Genomic DNA, 23,051 nt, shown 5'->3' with positions numbered 1-23,051 from the left:
GTAACCACCTGTACTGCTCTGTGCTTTAGTACTTCCAAAAGGAAGTGCTAAAGCATGCACCATAGCAACGTCACTGTACGGTGCTGTGTAGACGTGGCCTGTATTGGGCTGCCTACCTCTGTGTAATGGCAGATTAGCTATACACACCCCCTGCTTACACTTATATAGCTAAAAATATATTGACTGCAATAATTATAAAAATCATTTGTTTTAATGTGGGATAAAGTGGTTTGGAAAGAGTACACAGAATCATATTTGGGTGAAATCATGGCAATAATAATATTATGTACACAAAAGGGTTGTGATTTTTAGGGCTTTACACTCCTTCCTTCAGCTGAAGGGAACAAATATGCATTAACTTTTTAAGAGTCAAGGGTAAGGGAGTAAATACATAAGAGACAGGCAGCCATGGTATGTGGCATAGTTTTACCTAACTCCATAGCAACAAACTTCCTGCTAGCACCTATGCATTCTGGAAGAATGGTGAGGCAGAGAAGTCACTTTATGCTTCCCAGTCATATTAACATTCTTGAATGTTAAATATGTCAACCCTATAGGACTGTTCTTCTTCCTGAGCTTCAAAGTAATTTGGGGAATGAAGTAATAAGCAGTGATGGCAATGGCAGCCTGACACTTGAGCTATCCAGGTTGCCAGGTCTGAGGGAGGTGGGGCTGTCTGGAAAGCACATGAAGGGCCAGCTGCTATGCATGCATGGCCAATGATCTGTGGGGTTCAGTCTGTCAGCTCCTGGAGGTCCACAGATTTGGCAGGCAATGTCCCCTGCTCCTTCTGCTCTGAAGGAATGGTAGGTGCCAGAATGGTTGCCACATCTCATGCTTTTTAGACAGGGGAGGAAAAGTTAGGAGTAGAATTACACGCCAGTTTATAAATATTTAAATTTTATTTGTTTTTATCTAATAAATAAGCACAATCATATCTTGCAAAACAGTACAGAATATTAGTACAGAATATTAGTCTTAATATTCTCTTAATTTGCTCTACCTCTGTCACAGTGTTGCCAGCTGCTAGGAGACTGTTATGAAGCCATTCACAGTTTGAAACAACTTTCTTGTACCTGTTACCTTATGAACATTGCTTTGATTCTGATAGGTCAAAAGATGACACTTCTTACTTGAACTACCTACATATACATGTCTAAACAGATAATATATTTCTTTTGTATCACTTCCATAATATGAATATTCCAGTCAAATAATCACCCTAACAAACTGTGTTTTCATATAAGCAATCATTTGACTGAATTAAGGGAACCCATTTATTAAAAAGGGTTATGATTTAAAATTTCTTTTAGTCATGTGCACTAGTGCTTTCAGCCACCAAAGCAGATACTATTTTGAAATTTCGCAAATGTTGTCTCTTTTCCATGAAGAGCTTTATCCTATTGTTTAAATCCTGACATCAGTGAAAGCCATGCAAATTTTGCAACTGAATTCAATGAAGTTGTGATTTAATTCAGTGTCAGAGATTCTGGGTGTGTCTACACACAAATTTAGGTGCACCTAAACCTAGCCAATGCACATTAAAGTGATTATGTGTGCGTCTACACGTGCATGCCTTAAGGTGCCTTAACGCAGCTTGTTGGGTGAATACGTCTGCAGCCTGCCCTAGGCAGCACCCTGGACACTGGGGAAACTGGCTGCGGGCAGCACAAACAATGAGTGCATTCCTGGCCAAGGAGTGCAGAGAAAGGCAGGGGGTGTGCCTAGGGGCGGTGGGGGTCTGTTGATGGCACGTGTGGAGTGGGGACCACTGGACTGCAGCCAGATGCTGTGGCTGGACTGCAGCCAAGATCCTAGGACTTTCATATTTCATGTGTTAACTCATTTACAGCTACAAACATTGCTACCATTTGTTTAAAACAACACTACTGCTTTTAAAATAAAAATTTTGTCCACTGGATATTTCTTATTATTCTCTAAAAATATTTTAATTTCAATTTTGTATGGTTTCAGTTGTACAAAATCAATATGAAGGTGTTGACTCTGATCATGTCCTTGTAAGTTCTAAGTGAAAATGGAACTTGTGCTTAAATTAAGAAAAGCATTGATAACAATGTTAAATAAACAGATCAAGAGTTGGTTGAAAAATGCTGTATACTTTCTGTAAAATATTTGGAAAAAAACAAAATAGGATGCAATTCAACAAGGATAAATGCAAGGTGCTGCAGCTGGGGAGAAAGAATCTCCAACACACCTATAGACTGGGGGGTACCATTCTGAGCTCCACAACAGTGGAAAGAGGTCTCGGAGTCCTGGTTGACGAAAAATGAACATGAGTCACCAGTGAGACGAGATAATAAGCAAGGCTAACCACACTCTTTCTTGCATCAGCAGAAGTATCATGAGCAGGTCTAGGAAAGTGATAATTCCCCTCTATGCAGCACTGGTGAGGCCACAGATGGAGTACTGCATCCAGTTTTGGGTGCCACACTTCAAGAGGGATGTGGATAATGTTGAGAGGGTTCAGAGGAGGGCTACTCGTATGGTTGAGGGACTGCAGGTAAGACCCTCTGAAGAAAGACTGAGAGATCTGAATCTCTTCAGCCTCCACCAGAGAAGGCTGAGAGGTGATCTTGTGGCTGCCTACAAACTCACTGTGGGGGGCACCAACAGAGAATAGGGGACACTGTTTACCAGGGCGCCCCTCGGGGTTACCAGGAATAATGGCCACAAACTGAAGCAGAACAAATTTAGATTGGACATAAAGAAGAAATTCTTTACGGTAAGGGTTGCCAAAATATGGAATGGGCTTCCAAGGGAGGTGGTGCTTTCCCCGACCTTGGAGGTGTTCAAGAGGGGATTAAACAGGCATCTGGCTGGGGTTACCTAACCCCAGCGCTCTTTCCTGCTTGGAGCAGGGGGTAAGACCTGATGATCTACCAGATCCCTTCTGACTCTAGAAATCTATCAAATCTATGAAAATATACTTTATTCAGCAATTTCCACTAATTTTTTTAGTTGTTTGGTGGGGGAGGGGGGACTGTATTTATTATCAAGGGTTTTTTTGTTTTTCCCCCTTTCTCTCTATTTTTAGTTCCCCCCTCCCCTTTCCCCCCTGGGAAAACCCACATTTTTAATTTTTAGTTTGAAATATAGAAAATTTAGATCAAAAAGTCATTTTTGTTTTGGTTCAAAAAGCTAGTTTTCATCAAAAAAGGTTTAATATAAATTTACATACTTGCCTATATCATTAAACCTTATGAAAATTAAAATCTAGATGTCTCTAGATGGTGAAGTATGGTGGTTGTATGATAATGCATGGTTACATTACAAGCAGTTTAGGTCAGAAGAAAGAATTAATCTTAGTGGAAACCATGAGGTAGAATGTAGTTTCCCGTGGCTCCTTCTTGGAAAGCGCTTGCTCAGTCAGTCCTATTCTCTTGACTATTTCCTGCCTGCCAGAGAATTACTCCCATGAATACAGGTTTGCAAAATCTGGGTGGAAATCCATTACACTACACTAGACTAGACAAAACTAGACTAGTAATACATAAGGAAAGAAAACATAGTGCATAGAATACAGGACAATTTAAGCATGTAGAAAGACTCACTGGGATTTGGATCAAGGCCACAATGCATTCATCATTAGATTGTACCACCAGTTTAGGAAAAAGCATATTGAAATAAAGCCTTGAGCCTGCTCCCAGTTAAGTCAAATTGCAGTATTCCCATTGACTTTAATGCAGCAGGATGAAGCACTGCGAGCATACACTAATCATTATATTACTTCACTAAGCAATGGGCTTAACTCGGGTGAAGTATTCAGTCGCTGAATTCCAGGTGTCACTGAATTTAGGTGGAAGAAATGATGCGTAGCATAAATTTTTTTATGCAGTAGGATGGATTGTACCTGGTAGTGCCATTGGTCTAATGAGATATTTTATGTCTTTTTCCATTGAAAGAGGATTATTTTTAAGCTCACTGTTAAAAGAATGCCCAGCATTTTGCTATGATTAGCATGTAATTCAGGATCTGGTAGGATTTAAAAAAATCACCAGAGGTAAAGATAGCAAAGCTTAAATCCAATGTGTAGCAATCTAAAAGGATGTTTAATCCTGGAAGGAAAAAAAAAAGCAACTTTCTGGATCTCACAATCACACAAAACATAGAAAAATATGTTCTTTTGAATGTGCTGCCCTAAGTCTGTAGGAAGAAAAGAAAATTTATTTACCATTCTCTTTCTTGTATGCTATTTCTATAGGATATTTATCAACAGCTTTAACTGGCAGATAGCAAAATGCTTATAAAGCAATCTGTAGTTAATGTTTTATTCTGAATTCGACAAGAAACAACACTGGTATACTAGGACAAATAAAAAATAATTATTATTTTTTTAAATACAACATTGTCATGCACTGTTCCCCTCCCATCTGCAGCATCTATTTATACTGCCCTTGTCATCATGCCCTTCAAAACTGCTGTACAATAAATAATAAAAGATTAAAACCTTAAACCTGGAAAACTTAGGAAAAAAATATTAGAAAATTTTATTTCAGATTATAAAAATCCTTGAATGATTTACTTTAAGAGACAACTTCATTGCTTCCATGTGCAAGAACTAATGATTGCACAGGGCTTGTGATTGGTGAGAATGCTGCTTGGGAAACATAGTCATAGGTAGGTGATAAAGTAGTCTTTTCTCCATGACTACCTCACTGTCACCAGCATATCTTTTACCATTTGTTACAAGAAAATGATAGTCCATGTACATATTTATATCGAGATGGCAATAACATTGGCAATAACATTCACTGAATGATCCATGTTGTTCAAAGGAGCCTACCTTTCCCTGACAAGGCAACGCCAAAGATTCTCTTCCTGCTTCTGGTCAGGTCAGGTATAAAATAAAGAGATTCTAATTATGGAGTAGCTCCTCTGATGCTGACATTCACAAAGGAATTTTTTTTCATGAGTGCATTACTCTAACTAGAAACAGGCTCTCTCTGTCTCCTTCCTGGCATTGTGCTGACGACCCTCTTAATTAGGATATAGGATCTTTAAGAACGTTACATTCCCCTCCAGAGAACAATGTATCTTCTCCAATTTCTTAGAGGAATATGACTGAAATGTACAAATGGTCTGTCATTTCCATGTCATAAAAGTATCCTTGTGATGGTCACAGTGAAAAGGATGCTGGAGTCACATCCATTTCAGCAAGAAACCAAATCTTAATAAATGTTCATTTCATTTTTTAAAACCTTTTGAAATTAGCACATTTATGTACAGCTTATTATTACACAAAGCTGTCAAATGGATTGTGATGCAAGAGCGGAAATATAAAATGTTATGGATGCTGTATATTATTTGGAATAAATTTATATTAATTTATTTGGCAGGGAAAACAATTATATATATTTGATGTGAATGCTATTTATTTTTAATAAATCACATTTGCAGAGTCACTTATCATACCCTATTATTTGATATGCCTTTTCCAGTGCTGTAAGGTATGGTTAATATTGCCAAAGTGCACTAAGATACAGCCTTGCTTTATATAGCAATAATACCCTTTTGCCTTTTGATTTACACTAGCAAAGTAATACAACACTTTTTTTTTGTTTCTATCATTTTTGAGATGCACTTTGTGTTGGGTGTTTTGGGGAATTTTCCCCATAACTCCAAAATCACTTCCTTGGTCAATATTCTGTAGCATTTATTTACTTTAGCAGACATTGGTTCTTTTTATTCTTTTCTCAAGATTCAGTATCCTACATCTATCTGTACTGATTTCTGGCATTTGCCATCTTTTAGCCAAGGTACTTAAATGATCAAAGTCCTTCTGTCTCACTGCATAGTTTTCCATTATTTACTGTTCTGACTTTGCTATCACTTACAGTTCTGGAGATCCTTCTTCCTACCCTTTCCTTTAGGTCTCAGCTTCATACTTATACAATCATGTACCTTCTACAAATATTTCTGAATCCTAACCAGTAACTTCTTGCAAGCCTGAGAAAATTCTACAGAATTTCAGTTCGTTCTTTTTTTAAATGATAGTACATTTTCTACCTAGTGATTTGACATTCTACTTATTCTCTATCAAATACACTGGAACCCTCTTATGGCAGAGAGATTTTTTTTTCCATGGAAAATTTGTATTTCATTCTGTTTCAGGATATATGAATCTACCTAAAATAAAGGCAACATGCTCCTATAGAGAAGTGTATTATTTGGGCGCTACATCACCCAAGTCTGCCCTGTTTAGTAGAGAGGGAATCCTGGGGCACTCTTCATAGGAAGAAGGGGTACATGGTGAATTTGTGATGATGAAATAGCCTTATGATGGTAAAATTGTTGTTCCAACCTGAGCAAAGTAAGGATGTTCTGAGGCCTTCCTTGTCTTCCTTAGATCACAGTGTGGAAAAGTGGTAGAAAAGGACTTATGCCACATCAGCAGATAAGGTTATTTGAGGATCTGGCTTATATAGGTTATCTTTTGAGCTCTTCATTGACTTGCTGTCTAACTATAAGTATATTGTTCATATTTCCATCCTTCATTTGTAATATCCTTGGAAGTGGGAATAAAGGTTTCTTTGCTTCCCGTTGTAAGATACTTCCAGGGGCAGAAATGGAAAGAGTGAGAGAACACAAAGAGTTCTTATTGTCATTGCTATTGTGCATCTAAAGTCAGTTTGATTTGGTCCAGTTGTACAGTAATATCCGATGCAGACACCTGCATAATGGATCTTTGGGAAACACAGAATCAGATGTTCACTATATCTCTCTCACCATTCCTTGCAGATTTTCAACAGGTGAATAAATCATGAGTTGTTTCTAAAACCAAATAACCAAGCTTCTTGGGCCCACTAAATAATGCAACACACTGTTTTCCCTTGCATAAATCCTTCTTTGCTGGTTTTATCAGCTGACATATACCATCTCCCTACTTATCTTCACATCCTTTGTTAAGCAGTAGAAATGCCTATGAAACATCTTTAATTTTTTTCCTTGTAGCTTTCTTTAGCATCAGAGATGTGCACCTATCTCTTCAAAATAATCTCTGTGAATACACTTTTTGAAAATCTTGCTTACTAATCAAATCTATTTATCTTCATCATGATACTTTATATTTACATTTTAATTTACAATTACAGATAATTAGGAAAAATCATTAAAATTTTGTACTTTTTTTTACATTTACATTTTTTTTACATTTACAAAAATTTACATTTTTTTTTCAATTTCAAAATGTGACATGCCAATATATAAAAATTCAACCCTCTCTAGGATTATTTACATAAAGAGACAAAGGGAGAAGGGGAAGGTATTGTATATTTGTTTGAATTTCTAGGGGGATTTTTTCTATTTAATTTCAAAGTTAGTAATGCAGTAATTTTGAATAGTAAGCAGAGGCTAATATCTCTGAATTACTTTTATTAGAACTTGGCTACAATTATTATGTAGTAGCAGGGCTAGACTGTTGTTGTCGCCATGATGGACCTGGAAATGTGCAAGAAGCAAGGTTCTTCTGGTGATATTTTTAATTGGACCAATTGTACAGTGGGAGAGATGTTATACATGCTTTTGGGCACAGAGTGGCCTGAAACGGAGCATTTTGTGCCCAAAACTTGTCTAGCATCTCTCCCAGCTATACAGTTGCTTCAGTTAAAAAGAACACCAAAAATCTTCGTTTTTATATGGATTTCTTCCCACTGACAGCCTAAGCTTACACCTACATAAGGCCCCCGTTTGAGTTGACTTAAATTTTGTGGACTTCAGTGTGTGCAACTACATGTGTAATTAATACACCTGAATTTACTGTGCAGTAAATTCAGGCACATTAAACTGCTCTAGTGTGCATGTCTATGTGTACACCCAGGTCAGGAGCAAATTGAGCCCAACAGGAGCAGCCTAGTTGAGGGCTGCTCCTGCCTGGCTCTGCTAGGATGAACTTGCTGGATCAGTTCATCATCAAGAAAGATAAGGAGGTGTCTACCCACTTGGCAGTTTGGGGCCCTGCTCTGGTCTCTGGGGCTGGCTCTTGAGCCTGAGTGCCATCCTCTGCACCTCAGGGTCACTCTGCCTCCCAAGACAGTTGGCTGGAGGGAGGGCAGTGACTTGCTGAGATCTCCCAGCCCGCACCCCATGGCACAACAAAGCACAGCACCCCCAGATGCCCCATCCTCTTCTGCCAGGGGGCAAATGTGGGTCCCCCCAGTCCTGGTGCTGCTCAGTTAACATCTCCCCTGGCATGGGCTGGGGGATCCAAGATTATCATTGCCCTCCTTCCGGCTGAGTGCCTTGAGAGCCGGAGCAACCCCGAGGCATAGAGGATGGCATTCGCAGACAGCCTTATTTTTCTTGATGACAGACTGATCCAACAAGTTCAACCTGACCTCCTCCACTGCCTGCAGGCAAAGCAAGGTGAGAGATCAGGGTGCTGTTGCTGCACAGGCATGGGACATTACCCCAAGTCAGTGCTCCTGAGCCAGGCTGTGATCCTGAGCTCTGCATGTCTGGGAGCTTCCCCCAGAGCTAAGGAAGCTCCCACACTCCCTCCCAGCATTGGGCTTAGCCAGGCAGAAATCGTATCCCCTTGCTGCCTGGGCTGACCAGGACCAATTTGCTCATGGACACTGTCTATACATTCACTTTGGCATATTAGTTTAAAGCACTGGCGTTCTATTAGGCTCTTAAGGTAAAACTAGGGGACTACAGGCTCAACAATTCAATGGTCAGATGAGTGGGAAACTGGCTGCAGGGTCAGACCCAGAGAGTACCAATAGATGGATCTGTGTTGACCTGGCAGAAGGTGGGGTCCCCCAGGGTTCGGTACTTGGACTAGTGCTTTTCAACATCTTCATCAATGATCTGGATGTGGGGGTGAAAAGCACACTGGTAAAGTTTGCTGATGACACTAAGCTGTGAGAAAGTGGACCTAGACAGATTAGTTAGATGGGCCGACTAGACCCAGATGCTGTTCAACACTGAGAAGTGTAAAGTGCTCTATCTGGGGAAGAAAAATATGCAACAAACTTACAGGCTTGGTGGTGCTACACTAGCTAGCACCATGTCCAAGAGGGAACTGGGGGTCATAATTGACCATAAAATTAATATGAGGTACTAGTGTGATGCTGTAGTTAGCAGAGCAAACAATATGCTGTTATGCATTAACTGACGCATCTCAAACAAAACTAAAGAAGTTATTCTCCCACTCCACTTGGCATCGGTGAGGCTGCAGCTGGAGTACTGTATCCAATTTTTGGTACCACACTTTAAGAAGGATGTGGAGAAACTGGAGACAGTCTAGAGAACAGCCACACATATGATTAGAGGCCTGAAGAGCAAGCCATATGAGGAAAGGCTGACAGATATGAGACTGTTCAGCCTAGAAAAGAGAAGACTTTGGGAGGATTTGGTGGCAGCTTACAAATATATCAGGGGTGAGCGTCAGGGGGTAGGTGAACAACTATTCACCAAAGTGCCCCAGGGGAAAACCAAGAGCAACAGTCATAAACTCCTAGAAGAAGGTTTCAGACTGATTTCATAGATTTTCCAGGCTGAAGAGTCCCATAGCTGTCAGCCTGTCATCGTAAGGTCTGTTTTCCTGACCTCTGATCATGCACGTGGCTCTTCTGTGGACTCTCTTAAGCTTCTCTACATCCTTTTTGAATTGTGGAGCTCAAAACTGGACACAGTACTCAAGCTGCGGCCTCACCAAAGCCAAGCACAATGGGAGAATGACATCCTGGGATTTGCTTGAGAAGCATCTATGGATGCAAGTCAGAGTTTTGCTCGCTTTACTAGCCGCAGCATCTCATTGAAGGCTTATGTTCATCTTGTAGTTAATCATGACCCCCAAGTTCCTTTCATCCATAGTGCTAGCCAGCATAGCACTGCCAACCCTATAAGAATGCTGCAGGTTTTTCCTCCCAAGGTGGAGAACCTTGCATTTTTTGGTGTTAAACACCATCAGGTTCTTGTCCGCCCATTTGCTGAGCCTGTGGAGATCAGCCTGGATCACCCTCCTGTCCTCAGGTGTGGATGCTTTACCCCAAAGTTTGTTGTCATCAGCAAACTTGGCCAGTCTGCTTCTGACTCCAATGTTCACATCATTAATGAAAATGTTGAACAATACAGGTCCAAGGACAGAGCCTTGAGGGACTCCACTGGTCACAGGGCACCAAGACAATTGACTTCTGTCAACCACCACCCTCTGGGTCCGACCCCAGAGCCAATTCCCCAGCCAGCGGATTGTGGTGGACCTAAGGCTGCAGTTGGCCAGTTTTGCCAAGAGGTGATCATGGGATACCAGATCGAAGGCTTTTTTAAAGTCAGGATATACAACATCAATCTCCTCTCCCTTGTCCAGGTGATTGATCACCTGGTCATAAAAGGAAATAAGATTGGTCAAGCAAGACCTGCACGCAACAAACCCGTGCTGGCTATCCCTCAGGATGTTGCCATTGGCCAGTTTGTTAAGAATGGCCTCTTTGATAATCTTTTCTAAGACCTTCCCTGGGATAGATGTCAGGCTGATGGGCCTGTAGTTTGCCGGATCCACTTTCCTCCCTTTCTTGAAGATAGGCACCACATTGGCCTTCTTTCAGTCTTCAGGCACTTCATCAGAGCACCAGAACTTCTCAAAGATCCATGCCAGCAGCTGAGCTATGATGCTCACCAGCTCCTTGAGTACCCTGGGGTGCAGATTATCAGGGCCAGCTGACTTGAAGGTGTCCAACCTCTCAATGATGTCCAGTCTCACTGACAATGCGAGGTCACGGTCAGTAGGGCTAAATGTACCTTGTCGTGTATCCACAGATGCATCATAAGTAGGGCCAAGGAGGTGATCTTCCACCTCTATGTGACACTGGTCAGGCCGCAGCTGGAGTACTGTGTTCAGTTCTGGGCGCCACACTTCAGGAGGGATGTGGACAGCATTGAGAGGGTCCAGAGGAGGGCCACCCACATGATCCAGGGACAGCAGGGCAGACCCTACAAAGAGAGGCCACAGGACCTTAACCTGTTTATCCTCCACAAGAGAAGGCTGAGGGGGGACCTGGTGGCCACCTATAAACTCACCAGGGGGGACCAGCAGGGTTTGGGAGAGACCCTGTTCCCCCTAGCGCCCCACCGGGGTAACAAGGAATAATGGCCACAAATTGTTAGAGAGTAGGTTTAGACTGGACATCCAAAGGCACTACTTCACAGTCAGGGTGGCTAGGATCTGGAACCAACTTCCAAGGGAAGTGGTGATGGCTCCTACCCTGGGGGACTTTAAGAAGAGGCTTGATGTCTACCTAGATGGGGTCATTTGAGCCCGGTTTTCTCTTCTGCCCAGGGCAGGGGGCAAGATTTGATGATCTACAAGGTCCCTTGCGACCCTACATCTATGAATCTATGAATCAAGGCGTTCCTTCATGAGGTCAGCACTGACGTAGGGCAAGAAATCTTCCTCACTCAGGCCTCCATGTCCCATGATGCACAGAGGCATCACATGGGACTGGTGAAAGGCTGACGCAAAGTACCCATTTAGTAGGTTGGCCTTTTTCCTGGGCGTCATTCGTCAGTTGTCCCATCTGGTTGTCCCCTTGCTTTTCCTCTGGCTCCCGACATATCTAAAAAAGAACTTTTTATTATCCTTGATCCTAGTAGCCCGTTGGAGTTCTGTTGCAGCCTTCGCTTTCCTGGTTCGCTCCCTGCAGGACCAGACCAGTGCGGAATATTCCTCCTTGGAGGTGGATCCCATCCTTCATCCTTTGTAGGTCTTTCCTTTTAGATGCAGGAGGTCCACTAGTTCCTTGCTGACCCAAGGGGGCTGCTATGCCCTTTTGCTGTCTTTCCTCCGAGATGGAATAGCCTTAGCTTGTGCATCTAGCATTGCTCCTTTGTGGAGCAACCACTCTTCCTGAACTCCCCTCCCCTTGGGGTCATGGTCCCTTAGGGCCTCACCGACAAGCCTCCTAAGCTTATCAAAGTCAAATTTCCTGAAGTTGAGGACTTCTGTATTGTTGACTGACTTGCCAGTTTTACGGCAGATGGTGAAGGTGATCAGCTCATGGTTGCTGTCACTCAGCTTCCCTTTGATCATTAGGTTGCTGATTAGGTCGTCCCCAGTTGCCAGTACCAGGTCAAGCAGCGCTTTACTTCTCATTGGCCCGTAGACTTCTTGTCTAGAGAAGAGGTCACCCATGCATGAGAGAAAGCTTTGCAATTGCTTGCATTTGGCTGAGTTCTCTTCCCACGAGATGTCTGGGTAGTTGAAGTCTCTCATGACAACCATGGACCAGGAGCATGCAGCCTCAGCCAGTTCCCTCGTGAACTCCTGGTCAAGCTCTTGACTTTGGGTAGGAGTTCTGTAGTAGACTCCCATCATTGTGTCCCCTGTGCCATGTTCCCCACAGATTTTAACCCAGAGGGTCTCCAATTGTCCACCCTGGTCACCAATATCAGCTTGCAGGGATGCATATCTCTCCTTATCATAGAGAGCTACACCACCACACCTTTTGTCCCCTCGATTTCTTCTCTACAGGGTATAGCCATCTATACCCATGGTCCAGTCATGGGTAGAGTCCCACCAGGTCTCCATTATCCCTATGACATTGTATTCCTTTGTGTTAAGCAGGAGGACAAGTTCCTCCTGTTTATTCCCCAAGCTCCTGGCATTTGTGTACAGACAGGCAAGTAGCCCCTTGGGGGCCCTTGCCTTGCCTACAGATTGTTTCAGGGATGGGGCAGGGGTGGGTTCCCTTAAGTGCCTTGGCCTGCTGGCTTTGCAGGGGTTGCTCAGCGGGCCAGCAGTGGCGGTAGTCCCCCCGCCCCCTGGCAGGCTTAGTTTAAAGCCCAGTGGAGCAGGTCAGCCAGTCTGTCTGAGAAGAGCCTCCTCCCCAATGGAGAGAGGTGGAGGCCATCCCTTCCCAGCTGCTCACTGTCTCTCTCACCAAAGAGTGGGCTGTGGTCATGGAAGCCAAAGCCTTCCTGATGACACCAGTGCCGCAGTCTTTGGTTCACTACCTGGATCCTCCTCTCCCTCCTTGGCCCATAACCTGAGACTGGGAGGATCAAAGAAAACACCACCTGTGCCCCCAGGCCCTTTAGGCCTGCTCCCAAATCCCTGTAGTGCTTCATGACCTGGCTTGGAGCGCTCCAAGCCATGTCATTTGTGCCCACATGGATAAAGAGCATAGGGTAGTGGTCAATGGGCTGGAGGAATTTAGGGATGTCCACAATGTCTCAGATGCAGGTTAAGGGGTCAGGGCGGTAGATCGTCCCCTCAGACCCCTTCGGGATGGAGTCTCCCATAACAAACACTTTGTGTTTTGTCTTGGGGAGAGCGGGGGTGATAGCTACAGTAGAGCTTGTTTGCCTGCAGGAGCTGGCAACTCAGCAAGCTCTGCTGGGGCTGCAAGAGGCTCTGCTGGGGCTGCCTGTTGCAGAGCTCCAGCAGGGCAGGGACCTTGGTGCAGTGGGCCTTGGGGCCCTTGGCCACCTTGGTCCAAGCCCTGGGCTGGACAGAATGGGAGGTCTCTGAGTCCTCCCTTGTCCTAGAGGGAGACAGTGGTCTACCCTCTGGCTCCCAAGGGAGGAAGGCCTGGCAGTAGGAGTCTATCTCCTGCTCACAGTCCCTGATGGCATGCAGTCTCTGGACTGTGGCCTGGAGCTCCTCCAGCTGACACGCCAGAGACCTCAGTAGACCTCACAAGCAGAGGTGGCTATGCTCCCAAGCCCCAGAGCCTGAAAAAGTGTCAGGCAGCCCCTGCAGCCGAGATCCAGAGGCTCCATCTGCAAAGAGTCCAGAACTATGGGCTCCGTCTGGGTGGAGGCCTCTGAGGAGCCAGAGCGGGGGGGCCACAGGCCCCAAGGGGACCCTTGGGGTGTGGCATGTGCCCATCTGCATCATGCCACTAGTAGGCTGGCTGCAGCTGGGACTGTCTACCCTAAGGGGCTCACAGGCAGGGCCTGTGGCCCTCCTGCTTGCCCTCCTGCTCAAACTCCATGCTAACTCATGTGCCGGGGAGACAACCGCACCTGTTTGCGCAGCCTGTTTGCACGGCTCCAGTTGTGTGGCTCCCTGGGGGGCTGGGCGAAGTAGGGGCTGGGCAGGGCGAGATCCTCCCAGGCTCTGGCTTAGCTGCCTCCCCGCAGCTAGGCTGGGGCTAGTTCCTCCCACCAGGGGCCCTGCTTACCTCTGACTGCTGCTGGGAGTTGGCGGGGGTGCTCTGCAGCAGTTGGGGGTCACTGGGGGGCTTCAGAGGAGTGGGGGTGCAGCGGGCTTGCACCCTCGCGTCTCGCGCAGCTCCTGGGGCCTGTCTGGGATTTTTTTCCTTTGGCAGGCCCTTTTAAACTGTGCACGTGCGCAGTGGGTCCACCATCAGAAAAGCTAATACCAGGCTAGTGGGACCCTACCCAGGCTTCAGGGGACCCTGCCCCACTGAAGAAGGACCAGTAGGTACCCTCCCCCTCTCTTTACTATCTCCCTGGGAGACTGGGCCAAGTAGGGGCCAGGGCAGAGCGAGACCATCCTGGGCTCCAGCATAGCCACCTCCCCGTGGCTAGATATAAGGAAAATCTTCTTCACGGTTCATGTGACCAGACACTGGAATAGACTCCCAGTGGAGGTGGTACAGGCACGTACCCTGGAGATCTTCAAAAGGAGACTGGATGCACACCTTGCTGGGGTTATTTGACCCTAGCAGTCTTTCCTGCCCAGAACAGGGGGGCTGGACCTGATGATCTCATGAAATCCCTTCCAACCCTAAACTGTGAATCTGTGATTGTGTGGGTCAGAGCCAAGCCAATGGGGCCCTGCTCTGCTGCTGGGTGCCACCAAGAAGAAGAAGCAGTGGGTGCTGTTCTTTAAGGCACAGACATTGGTGCTGGAGTGGTGGTTCTGGCATCAGTGTTACCAGTCAGTGTGCTGACAGCACCCACTGCTTCTATTTCTTGGCAGCACCCAGAGGCAGCATGGGGCCCCATGGGCTCATCTCCAGCCCACTCGGTCAACATACATAGAGATAAGGCACCTTAAGCTGCCGACACATCCCGTAAGGCGCCTTAAATATTTGCACATACATTTGATGCATGTAAGATTAGCTTAAAATCACCATTTTTAAGGTGCTTTAAGGGCACACACATGTAGACCCATGCCCTTAATGCGCCTTAAAAATGGCTAAAGCACCTGAATCAGAGCATTAGTCCCAAGTCAGCCAGTACACTGCCAGGTACCACTGCTGCTGAAACCGCTGCTCCAGCACTTGTGCCTTGGAGGACAGCACTCACTGCTGCTTCTTCTTGGTGGCACCTAGAGGTAGCATGAAGCCCCACAGGCACAGCTCCAGCCTGCTCTCGATTGATGCTGTGGAGGGAGGAACATGGGGAGAAGGTTAGAGCCAGGACCAGGGCCGAGGCTGGGCTGATTGCATCTGCGGGGACTGGAGAATCCCATTCCCTTGGCTGGTGCTGGGCTGTACCACCCAGCTATGCTGCTGTGGGCTTTGGGGTGCTGGTGGGTGGCTTGGTACCCCGCGGCCAGGCCCAGCACTGGATGCACTAGACATGGCCTGGGGGCTTGGGTGCGCCCTGTGTTCACTTAATTGTGGTCCAGCTGCAGCACCTGGCTGTAGTCTAATGCTGGAGATGGACAGTAAACAAAAGGGGAACTGGCTTATCTCTGCATTGTCTAAGCTGTGAGAAGCAAACAACATCTATAATGAAAAGTATGTTTGGCTTTAAAATAACTTTCCTTTGGAACCTTTGGATAAGAAATCAAATATTGAAAAGAAATAGGATCAGACCATCCCTTCCCCTCAGAAAAGTGTAAGGGAGGAGGTCATAAGGGCTAATGCGCCAGTGAGAGGAAAAAAAGCGGAGTTGCGCATGTGGGAGCAGTACGTACTGCTCTAAATCAGAGCCTTACTGGCTGGAGCCACACTTTGGCTGTCAGCGAGGCTCCAAGTGGCAGGATTGCCATTGCTGTAGCTCCAGGAAGCCCCCAGAACCCCAGGTAAGGCTGCTGGGACCAGCCCAGTGCTGGCCCCCAGCCTCCCCTCCCCTAACTTGCCTCGTGCCACAGAGTGCATGGCACAAGCATTTCCCAGGGACAACTAGTGTCGGCATAAATTGTCCCACTGCTAGTTGTCCTTGGGGAACCAAATTACCATACTCATGTGGATGTGGACTAGGAGTTCACAAAAAGCCAAACCCAACCCCACAGATGTAGTTTAGTTCAGATCATTCAGAAATGTGTCAGAACAGTGGGACAATGGAAGAAGCAGCCTAGGGCAGTTATGGAATCTCCTTCATTGGAGGTTTTTAAGAAGGCTGGACAGGCACCTATCTGCAACGCTTTAGGAACAGCAAGTCCTGCATCTGTGAAAAGGATTAGATTAAATGACCCTTGAGGTCCCTTCTAATTATGTGATTCCATGACAGAAACCCTTCTTCATCCACCATACATGTAAATTTTAATGATTAAAACATCACAATAAGTACAAATGTACTTTCTGGCCATATCTTGCAAACATCTGTGAAGTAGCCCTGTTGACATCCTTGGAGCTCCTGACATGAGTAAGGGCTGCAGGGTCTGTTTCAGATAGTGGCTTTTAAATCAGATAATGGTATTGTACCAATTTCTGGGACTAATTCTCTGCTGCTTGCCAAAAAAAAGGAGGCCTGGGGCTTTTCCTAATATTTTTATTGTTATACATCCTTGGCATCATCCTGGGCTATTTTACTGTATGTTATAACCTTAAGAGAAAGTCCATACAGTAATAAGGATATATAATTCAGCCCAAATGATCAAAGATAATTATATGCTTAAAGAGCAATATGCAAAGGTTGTCCTACAGATAATTAAGGAGAAAACTCTCAGTTCACCCATGTGGGAAGTTAGCCAGGAAGTAGAGATATAGGTTGGGAATTCATCCATTATTTATAATCTGCAATGGCTTGTCAAAAGCCTTAAATGAAAAGTTAAAGCTTTAACATGCTCCCTGGCAGACTGAAGGGCCATAACCTCTGAGGAGTTTTAAACCAATACTTCTGCTGGCCACTAGAGCACTTTCTTTTACATGTTAAAACCTCTGTACTCATATTTAACTGGAGGGAGACAGAGTTTATAGCCATACCACCTTTCACTCTGCCAGAAATACATGCCTTTGGGTTTAGGTAAGTCAGGTCTCCACTGCTGTCAGAGACCACTGAGTGTCAGATAGCAGTCCCTCCACGTCGGTAAGATCCCTTCCTATCCTGTCACAGGAAATAAGGTTCTATTTGACAAACTGGCTGTCTAATGTAAATGGGGTAGTAGTTGCTTTAACCTGCATCCTCTCCCCCTTCATCAGGGTGTACAGATTCTTTTCTGAGGAAGGAAACTGCACATTGTTTATTGATGCCAGCAGAACAGTGGGCACACCTACACATGGTGTTTACTGCAGAGCTGCTTAATTAGCTCCACAGTAAAGTCTCAGTGTCTACACATGCATCCCTATTAGGCTGCAGGAAATGAATTAACTCTGTCACAGATTAGTACTTGTAAATATAAGTACTATTTTGCAACTGCATTCTTTAGTGTGCAGCAATGCATGTTTGCAGACTGACGGGGCTGGCTGGGGCACGAGGGTACTTCAGTGTGGGGGCTGCCTGCTGGCTAGCCCTGTACTGGAGCACCATTGTGCCCCAGCCAGCCCCCATGCAGCACATTGAGTTGGGCTGAGGCAGCCCCAGGCTGGCAGACTGATCCCTCTGGTCCCCTGCCAGCCAGGGCTGCTCCAACCCGGCTCAACATGCTGCAGTCCTAAGCACACATGTAACTGTAGCACCTGCGAGCAATAAATTCTGGTGCAAATATGAACATAAAGCTTACAAACTCATAAAGGCACTTTGCTTCATCTACAGCCTGTGCCTTTCAATCACTAGTGGTTCTCTAATCAATCACAAACAAGTTTCCTTTTAAAAGTACCGAGGAGTTTTGTAGTAAACCATGTACCTCTCTTACATCCCTTCGTCAATTAAACAATTTTGAAGCAAAGTCAGAGGCCAAAGGGACAAATGAGAATCTACTTGAGAGCTGTGCCAATAGTAACAAGAAAGAATATTGGTAAGAAGGTTCCATCTCCCAGTGTTCTAATAATTTGAGCCTTGATTTAAGAAGATACTTAATTACGTGCTTAATTTTAAGCATGTACTTACCTTCAGTTTCAGTGTGGCTTAATGTTAGTGATGTGTTCATGGATCTTGCTGAATCAGAGCCTTTGTGACTTGTATACTAATAGTTGTTAAAATAAATTTGAAATCCTCTTGAAATTCTATTTACATCTTGTTGGAAACAACCAGTGTTTTAATTTAATTTTTAACACAAGGGGGTTATTTCCAATATACAGTGATCCTTCAGTACTTCAATTAAAGCAGCCAACCTTCAGACCCATTTTTCCCCTAACACCCCTATACTCCCATTCATACCAGAGGCACAAAACCCAATTAGTTATTAATTGATGCACGTTAAAATTCATTAACTTTGCATATGAAGCTTAAGCTATAATTAACTATCTTCTTAGTCTTTTGTTCTTTATTCTCTAGGTAGAAGGTCCCATTGTTAATATGAAAAAAGAATGCATAATCCTGGAACCTCTCAAGTAGTTATCCCTGTGGATAGATTGCTCAGTCCGGGCAAGTATATTAACTACTGGACTTCTGTAGTGTGGTGCTCGGGTTTTTTCTGCTGAAACTGTTCAGTTAATTCCAGAATAAAGGAAAGGAACCTAGGTCCTGCTCCATTGCAAGGGAAGCACTCCAGTGTGACAGGTACATAGTTACAGAGGGAGTAATTTAAAATAGCCAAGTGGTTTGCATGCTTTTTTGGATGGAGGAAGTGCTGGGTTTGAGCCAATCCTCTTGTATCAGGTTTGGAATTGAGAGTACAGCCCACATCTCCCTTCAACTTAATATACTCTAGCTCAACTTTAAAAAAAAAAAGCATTGATTTGTTTCACTAGGAAAAAAGGCTTGTGGTCTCCAGCATCCAGTATGTGGGAAGCCGTAGCTTTAAATCTTTCCTGCTTTGCCTCTTTGGAGTAGAGATGGGACTTGAAGGCTCCCTTTACCTTGTGCCATTCCTCTACAAAAGGATAATGGGAGACTTGGATTCCCATATCTGCTCAAAAAGAGAAAATCAGGAAAGGCTTGAAATCAGGTGTGCCCACCTGGACTACTGTAGAGGAAGTCTTCTGTCTACTGCTGAACTTTTCCATTGTAACCAAAGAGCAGGAAGGGGACTTCAGGTCTCATCCCATCTCAGATGATGTTCTAATAGACTTAGTTAGAGGTGGAAAGGGACTCACTCACAATAGCCCAGTGGTTTGAATGATTGCCTGAAGTTGGGAAAGATATGACTTCAAATCTCTCCTACTCTGCCTATTTGGAAGCAGAGATGAGATCCCTGGGTTCTTCCTGCAATCTGCCAGGCAAGCATGGCAGCCTCCTATCTCTCATTTTGGCAAAACTAGTATTGGTGCCTCATACTTTGGGACACTCCGTTGAGCTAGGGGACACCTAGGTTTACATCTTAACTTCTCTGTGGTGGAGATGGGTGCTCTCCATATTCTTCCTCCCAGAGGAGGGTCCTTAACCCACAAGACTAAAAAGTCATTTTCTGTCATATAGGCCTTAGAAAAGAGTGACTGTGGACTTAAGGGTTAGGGTCTTGAGACATGACAAGTGGAAGCCTGGGTTCCTGTCTCTGTTCCAGATCAGGTAGAAAAGAGATTTTTGAATTCAGGGATTCCCAGATGATCATGCTAACTTCTGGTAGACAGTGGGGTGAATAGAAAGCCCAGCAGACCAGATAAGGACCTGGATACTCCTCTCACAGCAAAAAAACAAGAGTGAAGAGGCTTGAATTCAGATTTTCCCCACCATTATGAGGAGGAGCTCACAAAGTGCAGGACTATCAGGGTGGGGACTCCCTCAGTGTGTCTTGGCTGGAGCATACCAGGGAGGATGGAGGGAGGAATCAGGAAGACCTGGTTCCTTTTCCTGCTTTATAAATAAAGGTAACAGTTCCAGTTGGGAAAACAAGAATGAGCCTGTCCTGTCCCTACTCAGTCCTGTACTAACTTGTCTGGGGTAGGGAAGGACCTTAGTTCAAATCTCTTCTTCCCTTCCTATTCTGGAGCATAGGTCTCCCCTTGCCTTATCTCTGGGAATGCCATAGCCACCAGGTTAGACAGCTATTTCTTTCACTTGCCAGAGTTATGGAGTTAATTTATGTATTGTCAGCACTAGAAGAAGGCAACTCAACTACCTTGTGGCTTGAGGCAGTCTTTCATCATAGGAGAGTTGTGATGAGGGGGCACCTTGGTTCTTTATGTTTTTAATTCAGTAATGAAGGGAGAGACACTGGCCATGTCCCATCTCAGTTAAGCATGCTAACTACTGGGCTAGAGAGGAGTACATCCACATTTTTTTTAAAAAAGGGAGTAATTCCAGAGCCTGGCTGGTTCCAGGGAGATCAGGCTTCTCTCTTCAACACAAATCTGAAGCAGACAGGATAGGAAAGGTCAGACATCGGTCTTCCCCCTTCAAACTGGGCATTCAGCCACTGGGCCATTGTGGGGTGTCACCCTCACCACATGTAACCTGGTGGACCAAACTAGCAATTCCTCTTGGATTGGCAGGAGGGAAGAGACCTAGTGTGCCTTAGCAAAAACAGCAATTTCATTTGTTCATGCTTTTCTGCCAGCTATAGACTATTGTTTCCAAAGTGATCAAATATGAGATGAAAGGGAGCAACAACCTTATAAAAAATCTTTCAGGTCATTTGCAGCACACCCTGATGTGGTATATGCCAAACTCAGTAATATATGTGTTTTTTCTTCTTTCTAATTTATTCTGTAAACATATTTGTTTTAAAAAATCTCCCAGGAAGGTATTGCAAGGCAAATTCATGCTCCACATATGGAACAGCACTAAGCCACCATGTATTTCAAAGTAAAATGAGCAAGGAAATTAACTTACACATCAGGTTCCAAGTCTTATGTCCTGGCACTTACCATGGAATTTACATATTTGTGTTGTTGCATCTCTATTCACTCTTGTCCCCTCAGGTTTGTGAAGAACTAAGGTTTAATTTCATATGTGCATCCTTTCCCCCTGTAACTTGTGCTTCTAACATTTTTATACACTTAGGGAAGGATTTTTAAAGTTGCCAAATGGACTCAGAGGTCCACTTCCCATTTCAAATGACTTGAACAGTTTTGAAAATGTCAGCCTTAGCAGCCACAGTGGGTTAGACTCCACACCACAAAAGCTAATGGTATGGGATAGGAAATAGGAGAAGAAAAAAAGGAAGATAGATGAGAAGAGGAGGAGAGTAGGAGGTGGTCTTTTGTTCAGCCCTTAGCAAGATGGTGTCTTAATCTGTGATTAGCATATGTGGATGGACCTGTGATCCTGGGTAGAGCCCCACCAGAATCAGCGTGGCTCTTATGGGTGCCATGGCTGGGACTAATGTTCTTAAATCAAACTTTGGAAAAACCCAAAAGGCATAGAAGCCATCTTAGACTGTTCTTTATCTACCAGCTCTCAGTCAGCCACTATTTATTCATACTTTTATGAAGTAACAACTTTGACACTTTATTTTTATGAGTTTGGAAAGACTATTGAAATTGGACACAGCAGCCAACTACAGCAATGCTCCAATCAGGGAGACATGAAGTAGTTTAGCTGTTGCCATGGATTTTTTTTTTAAATTGTGTTTTAAAATCTTGGAAGGAATAGCTTAGGAAGAAAATGTGCTGTGCAGCTTCAGGGCTCCAGAAAGTGGCTCTGCACATTTGTTATGTAGTATGCCATGTCAAACTTCAGGAAGGCAGTGGAACAGACCAGTCTTCATGGTTCTAGACTTCAAGAACAGCATGTGAGGCTCAATCATCATGAGCCTGCTGTGCTACAGGGTAGAGGAGGAAGAGGACACAAGCAGACCCTCATTTTCTACATGGACTACACATTTCCTTGGAGAATATGTCAGGGAAAGAGAAGGTATAACTGGGCCACTGCTCCCGCTTCTGCCTTTGAGGTCTGATTCTTCATTGGTAATGTCAGTCCAAGTTTTGCTACATCAGCTAGCATGGGACTAAACCCTGAATGGGTAAAATGGCACATGAATGGTCCCAAGACTCTGTTCCTTCCATTTTGACAATGTGCAAGCCTGCACAATGGAGCTGGCACAGAAGGAAAGTAACCTGTGCCAGAAAAAAGGTCTGGTGCAGATTATTTCCCTGCTGGAGTGATGGGAAAGCCACAGGGGCTCAGTGAGTCACAATTTGGATCCTTCCCCTGTTCCTGCTGCAGCACAATTATGCCCTGCTTCTTACTTGGGTTGATTACAGTCCAGTTTATAATCATGAAGGCAGCATCTATGTGGCCCTCATACTTCAGCTGTTGTTCCTATGCCCCAGGGAAACCATTAGGGCAGTAGAACTCACCCTTGTGAACGCCATAGTGAACAGGACCTACATTCAAGCACAAGGCCTTCTTCCCATAGCAGCAGCCTGGAAATTGTGGCGGATTCTAAGGCAAATTTGGACATGGATGTATTTATTTAATTAAACTATGAACAAGTGAAAATAATCCCTATGCAGGACACCTTGTCGCCTCAGCCCTGCTTATATGCCTAAGAGAGAAATTATGAAGTTTCAGGAACACAGATTTTCAGGGCACAAACTATGACAGGTTTAATAAAGTGATCATGTTCTTTCTTTCATCTGGAAGAAAGAAGGGGCAAGAGAAAATGAGACTAGAAGACACTGGCCTGTATTACTGTATATAGTTGTGACAGGGAGGCTGTGTCCTAAACACTGACCTATAGCCTTACTTCCAGCCAGTGCCATGTGGAAAAAAACATCTCATACTGTTTCTCATGCCTACTAGTGACTCAGCAGCAGTGTTGATGGGCTTGTTTCCTCGGGTGGTAAAAATGAAAAAATGTCATGATAAGCACTGCAGGAAGTTGTGGAAGATCTTGGGAGATCCCCAGAACAAAAATCAGTTAGGACCCTGTTCATTTTTTCACGTTACAACATCAATCATGTATGCTA

The sequence above is a fragment of the Alligator mississippiensis genome, chromosome 2 (assembly GCF_030867095.1).
Source record: "Alligator mississippiensis isolate rAllMis1 chromosome 2, rAllMis1, whole genome shotgun sequence".
Lineage (NCBI taxonomy): Eukaryota > Metazoa > Chordata > Crocodylia > Alligatoridae > Alligator > Alligator mississippiensis.
This window is presented reverse-complemented; position numbering follows the sequence as displayed.